The sequence below is a fragment of the Bison bison genome, unplaced genomic scaffold (assembly GCF_000754665.1).
Source record: "Bison bison bison isolate TAMUID 2011002044 unplaced genomic scaffold, Bison_UMD1.0 scf7180017864383, whole genome shotgun sequence".
NCBI classification, from domain to species: Eukaryota; Metazoa; Chordata; class Mammalia; order Artiodactyla; family Bovidae; genus Bison; species Bison bison.
Window position 1 is genome coordinate 4557319 of NW_011494955.1, and position 7013 is coordinate 4564331.

The window sequence follows — 7013 nt, forward strand, 5'->3', positions numbered from 1 at the left end:
ATTGTACAATAGGATGCTCTTAGCAGAGTGGCCAGAGGAAAAAGAGGATAACCAGTGAAATTTAAATTTCAAATAAACAAAGACATTTCTGTCAAATAAGTGTCCTGGGTATTTCCCCTTCCAAGATTTTTTTTTATTATTTTTTATTTAACTTTACAATCTTGTATTGGTTTTGCCATATATCAACATGAATCCACCACAGGTATACTCGTGTTCCCCATCCTGAACCCTCCTCCCTCCTCCTTCCCTGTACCATCCCTCTGGGTCATCCCAATGCACCAGTCCCAAGCATCCACTATCGTGCATCAAACCTGGACTGGCGACTTGTTTCCCATATAATTTTATACATGTTTCAATGCCATTCTCCCAAATCATCCCACCCTAATCCCGAAGATTTTTTATATGGAGTAGATGATAGCTGCGGTTTGTTGCATGGCCATTATTATGTGGAGATATCATCCCTCTGTAAGGCTTCCCCAGTGACTCAGCGGTAAAGAATCCGCCTACAGCACAGAAGACCCAGGTTCGATCCCTTCATCAGGAAGATCCCCTGGAGAAGGGAATGGCAACCCACTCCAGTACTCTTGCCTGGAGAATCCCATGGACAGAGGAGCCTGGCAGGATATGGTCTGTTGGGTTGCAACCAGTCGGACATGACTGAAGCGACTGAGCACCCACTCCAGCATTTAAAGCAACTGTATTCTTTTGGAATTATGAACTGTTAGGTAATGTAGTATTAATGCCCTTTTGAACACTGAGATTCTAGGGTGTCTCTGCTTGAAAAGATTCTTCAAGGTAGCACTCTTTTATCCCACCTGGCTCTCCTCCAGCAGAAAGGAAGAGAGCTCATTTGGAGCAGAATGGAGCAATAAAGTATTTCTTTTCAAAGAATCAGCGTTTTCTTCTATTAATTAGCCTGGGAATTTGTTGGGGGCGGAAAACTCAAGGATGATATTGTAATAGATATTGGTGTCTGGCTGCTCACACTTAAAAGCCAATACAGAGGCCAGGTTTGGGGAAAGGAAAGTTAGCTTTAAACTGGATGCCAGCAACTGTTGAAAGTGAAAGTGAAGTTGCTCAGTCATGTCCAACTCTTTGCGACCCCGTGGACTGTAGCCTACCAGGCTCCTCCATCCATGGTATTTTCCAGGCAAGTGTACTGGACTGGGTTGCCATTTCCTTCTCCAACAACTATGGAGGCAGGGCAGATGTCTGTCCAATGGCTGACTCACCGCACCTCCCACCCCGGACAATTAATGAGCAATAGCTTTTATAGATGGAGGGAGGGGGCTACAGGCAGAAACAGCGCAGTCAGCTCTGACAATAATCTTGAAACTGGTCATCACTGGTCTGATCAGTGTCATCTTGATTGTTGTCAATACAGTTAACCTTCAGGTCCAGGGTACATTTGTTTTCATTTCTTGGGTCAATTCTCAGAATTGTTTAAGCTTCTCTCTTGATTTTCCAGGAGGCTCAGTGGTAAAGAATCCGCCTGCCAATGCAGGAGACATGGGTTTGCTCCCTCGGTGGGGAAGATCATCGAGAGAAGAGAATGGCAACCCACTGAAGTATTCTTGCATGGAGAATCCCATGGACGGAGGAACCTGGTTGGCTATAGTCCATGGGGTCACAAAGAGCCACTTCACTTTCTTTCACTTTGCAGCCCCATGCACTTCAGCACGCCAGGCTTCCCTGTCCTTCACTATCTCCCAGGAGTTTGCTCAAACTCGAGTCCATTGAGTCGGTGATGCCATCCAACCATCTCATCCTCTGTCGCCTCCTTCTATCTCAAAGGATGTTAACTTACAGGCCCAAGATGGAGCCAACTAATTCAAAGAAGCAATATAGAATATAAAGACTAGGTCTCTTCAGAAACAGGGGTATTAGAACCATTATCGAAGACTCAACACAAGAAATTAATACAATGAAATATGAATAAGACTTCAAAACACAGATGCAGTTAAGTACTAGTTAAGGAAAGTGAATAACAGGGCTTCCCCGGGGACTCGGAGGTAAAGGCTGTGCCTGCCAATGAGAGGACACGAGTTCCATCCCTGACCCGAGAAGGTCCCAGGGCTCAGGAGCAACTAAGGCTGTGCAACACAACCACCGAGCCTGGGAGCCGCCACTACTGAAGCCCAGAGTCCCGAGAGCCAGGGCTCCGCACAAGAGAGGTCACTGCAGTGAGAAGCCTGTGCCCCGCGACTGGAGAGGAGCCCTGCGTCCCGAGCAGCAACAAAGACCCAGGACAGCCGAAAATAAATGGATTTAAAAATAAAATGCATACCGAGGCTGAGACACTGCTATTGAGGAAATGAGGTGATGGAGTGAGATGCGGGGTGATAAAGCAACACGCAGGCCTGCTCGTCTCCAAAGAACCACTGATTGTGTGGAGATCGGAAGACAGCCTGAGGGTGTCGAGGGAAGGACTTTCCAGACAGTGGAGGAAAACCCTAGAAACCAGACCGCAAAGCCAGCTGGCCTTGGTGTGGTCAGGTGTGCAAGGTGGCTGGGGAGTGGAGGAGAACGTAGAGTGTGTGAGGAGTGGTGCCGTCTGAGGGTTTGAGAAAGGATTTGAATTTGCCAAGGGAAGATTTCATGCAAGGATGGGCACAATAAAGGACAGAAATGGTATGGACCGAAGAGAAGGAGAAGATATTAAGAAGAGGTGGCAAGAATATACAGAACTACACAAAAAAGATCTTCACGACTCAGATAGTCCCGAAGGTGTGATCACTCACCTAGAGCCAGACATCCTGGATTGTGAAATCAAGAGGGCCTTAGGAAGAATCACTATGAACAAAGCTAGTTGAGGTGATGGAATTCCAGTTGAGCTATTTCAAATCCTTGGACATGATGCTGTGAAAGTGTTGCACTCAATAAGTCAGCAAATTTGGAAAACTCAGCAGTGGCCACAGGACTGGAAAAGGTCAGTTTTCATTCCAATCCCAAAGAAAGGCAATGCCAAAGAATGTTCAAACTACTGCACAATTGCACTCATCTCACATGCTAGCAAAGTAAAGCTCAAAATTCTCCAGGCCTTCATATACAGTCTTCAACAGTACATGAACCACAAACTTTCAGATGTTCAAGCTGGATTTAGAAAAGGCAAAGGAACCAGAAATCAAATTGCCAACATCAATTGGATCATTGAAAAAGCTAGAGCGTTCCAGAGAAACATCTACTTCTGCTTTATTGACTATGCCACAGCCTTAGACTGTGTGGATCACAAGAAACTGTGGAAAATTGTTAGACAGGAATACCAGACTTCCTGAGCTGCCTCCTGAGAAATCTGTATGCAGGTCAGGAAGCAACAGTTAGAACTGGACTTGGAACAACGGACTGATTCCAAAACGGGAAAGGAGTACATCAAGGCTGTATACTGTCACCCTGCTTATGTAACATATGCAGAATACATCATGAGACAAGCTAGGCTGGATGAAACACAAGCTGGAATCAAGATTTGCAGGAGAAATATCAATAACCTCAGATACACAGATGACACCACCCTTGTGGCAGAAAGCAAAGCAGAACTAAGCAGTCCCTTGATGAAAGTGAAAGATGAGAGTGAAAAAGTTGGCTTAAAATCCAACGTTCAGAAAACTAAGATCATGACATTCAGTCCCATCCTTTCATGGCAAATAGATGGGGAAACAGTAGAAACAGTGACATAATTTATTTTCTGGGCGGGGGAGCTCCAAAGTCATTGCAGATGGTGACTGCAGCCATGAAATTAAAAGACTCTTGCTCCCTGGAAGAAAAGTTACGACCAACCTAGACAGCATAGTAAAAAACAGAGACATTACTTGGCCAACAAAGGTCCAGCTAGTCAAACCTATGGTTTTTCCAGTAGTCATGTATGGATGTGAGAGTTAGACTTAAAGAAAGCTGAGAGGCAAGAAATTGATGCTTTTGAACCTTGGTGTTGGGGAAGACTCTTGAGTGTCCTTTGGACTACAAGGGGATCCAACCAGTCCATCTTAAAGGAAATCAGTCCTGAATATTCATTGGAAAATATTTCAGCAGAAGCTGAAACTCCAATACTTTGGCCACCTGATGCAAAGAACTGACTCATTTGAAAAGACCCTGATGCTGGGAAAGATTGAAGGCAGGAGGGGAAGGGGATGACAGAGGATGAGATGGTTGGATGGCATCTCTGACTCAATGGATGAGTTTCAGTAAACTACGGGAGCTGTTGATGGACAGGATGGCCTGACGTGCTGCATTTCATGGCGTCTCAAAGAGTTGGACACGATTGAGCGACTGAACTGAACTGACCTGACCTGAACTGAACCCATAGATGCAAGAAGTAGATGAATGGATTGACAAGGGTAAGGGGGGAGGTGGGCAGAGAATGGGGAGGGACTTTTCATGATTCACATTTTGTTCTTGGGGTGATGAGAAAGGTTGGAAATAGACAACATTGACAGTTGCACAACGTTGTGAACGAACTTGGTGGAACGAGATTGTACACTTTATAAAAGAGTCAAAATTGTATGTTGTGTGTTTCATAAACATAACAAGTACGTGATCAGGAACTTGATTCTCTTTGGATCCTTTTGTGCATCCCTTCCTTGGAGCTAATAAATACCCTGGTGACAGCAAGGAAATGTTTTGGGTGGACAATCTTTGCTTAACATTTCCAACGTCACTATACTACATGGAATTCAGTGTTTAAATAGTCTTCCTCCTATTTTTTTCCCCAGAAGAATCATGACTGAGAGCCTCACCTGGTGCCTTGTCTTGACCGAATAATATAAAACCTGGCATATCCATTTGAGGAGTCTCACACACTGTAAATTTCTTGAAAGTAGAGCAAAGAATAACATAGTCCCAGACTACAAAAGTCAAAATCTAGGGAGCCATTCAGACATTTCAACGTTTTTTTCCCACAAAGGTGGATGTCAGAAGAATGATGGATGGACTAATGTCCATTCAATATGAAAGATTGTACCAGTGAGAGAATGGTATTGGGTATTGGTGTGAGGAATGTAGAGGAGATGGAAGGGTGGAATAAAATGAAACTAGTTCTGTTCATTTATCTTTTGCCCCCATTCTTCTGAACAGTGAATACGTTGCTGAGGAAAGGTAAAGGAAATCCCTTTACATAGGGGTGAATTTGTCATGGGCTTCTAGAAACATGTGCTCAACATTTTGCTAGTAAATTGCTCAGTCACTATGGCTAAAGAATATACATTTTTATTGGGGTCATGGAATAGTCCAGACAGGCTGTAATTCAACCACCAGTGTCTGTGCCGCACCAAAGTGTACTTACTGAAAAGACAGACTGCCACCCCAAAGGTGGCACGTTCCCTGAGAACATACAAGACTCTAACCTCGTCCGAGATCTTTAAATGCGGAATTTTAAAAAGGGTTGTTTAGTCGCTGAGTTGTGTCCAACTCTGCTATTCCATGGCCCACCAGGTTCTTCTGTCCATCGAATTTTCCAGGCAAGAATACTGTAGCGGGTTGGCCATTTCCTTCTGCGAGAGATCTTCCCAGCCCAGGGAGTGAACCCACGTCTCCTGCATTGGCAGGTAGATTCTTTACCACTGAGCCACCAGAAACGCATAGGCGAACCAAACTGGTTGAAACTTTCAGATACCTCTGCTTTGACTCCTTCCAACTCTCCAGGTAAATAAGAAAAGTATTTGCTAGAGCAGAAAAATCAATCTTACTGCCAAAAAGTGTACGGGCTGTCCTGGTGGTAAAGAATCTGCCTGCAATGCAGGAGACCTGGCTTCGCTCCCAGGGTTGGGAAGATCCCTTGGAGAACAGAACGGCTACCCACTCGTCTTCTGGCCTGGAGAATTCCATGGACTGTATATTCACGGGGTCACAAAGGGTCAGACATGACTGAAAGAATTTCACTTTACTTCTTTCCCAGCTGAGCCACAAGGGAAGTCCAAGAACACTGGAGTGGGCAGCCTATCCCTTCTCCAGCAGATCTTCCTGACCCAGGAATTACTCTAGTGTCTCCTGCATTGCAGGAGGTTTTGTTACCACCTGAGCTATCAGAAAAGTCTACCACAAAACCAATATGGAGGCCTCTTTGATAAACTGTGTTTTTTTCTGGTGGAGTATCCCTGTGAAACTGGATCCATGGATAAATTGGATTATCTAAAATGAGGTCATATAAATGGCTTGACCTGCCCCACACAATCTCTGTGCTGATGGGGTAACAAGCAGGGACCCTTGCCATTTCCCCTGGCTCTCTATAAATAGAGATGTTTCAGCCCCAGACACACTCTGATAGCCAGTCACCTACTTGAGGAGGCTGAGGGCAAGAGGGCTCCAAGGAGGTAAGTGATGAGTGAGAACGTCTAAGGAGAAGGTTTGGGAATCAGTACAGAAGGAGGTGGTGGGTTTCGGAAGGCTGGGTTTTCTACTCACCTTGCATCAGCTCAAAGGCCTTGTGAAAGCAGTGGATCTCCCTTAAACTCCGTATTAACTACGGTTGACTGCTGAGCTCTCTGTGAGGGGAGAAGAACGGATTTGAAACATGTAAATGGAACTTGGGAACTACAATAGAAGACAGATCCTTCTCTTGCAGAAAAGACATTTTATTTTATTTTTTTTTTGTCCTAATTTCATTCTTTTATGTGTAACTGTCCAGTTTTCCTAGCATCACTTACTGAAGAGGTGTCTTTGCCCCATTGGATATTCTTGCCTCTTCTGTCAAAAATAAGGTACCATATTGCATGGGCTTATTTCTGGGTTTTCTATCTTGTTCCATTGGTCTGTATTTCTGTTTTTGTGCCAGTACCATACTGTCTTGATGACTGTAGCTTTGTAGTATAATCTGAAGTCAGGAAGTTGATTCCTCCAGCTCCATTCCCCTTCAGTACTGTTTTGGCTATTTAGAGTCTTTTGTGTTTTCCATATGAATTGTCGAAATTTTTGTCTAGTTCTGTGACAAATGCCATTGGTAAATTTGATTACGGGATTACACTGAATTTGTAGATTGCATTTGGTAGTTAGTATTTTCACAATATGGAGTCTTCCTACCCAGG

General features: G+C 44.4%; 1 protein-coding gene across 1 annotated transcript in view; it reads left to right on the forward strand.

The window, feature by feature from the left end:
* Positions 1-7013, forward strand: part of LOC105001510 (methyltransferase-like protein 7A) — an 18844-nt gene that overhangs the window by 9438 nt on the left and 2393 nt on the right. The gene's annotated exons all lie outside the window — the stretch shown is intronic.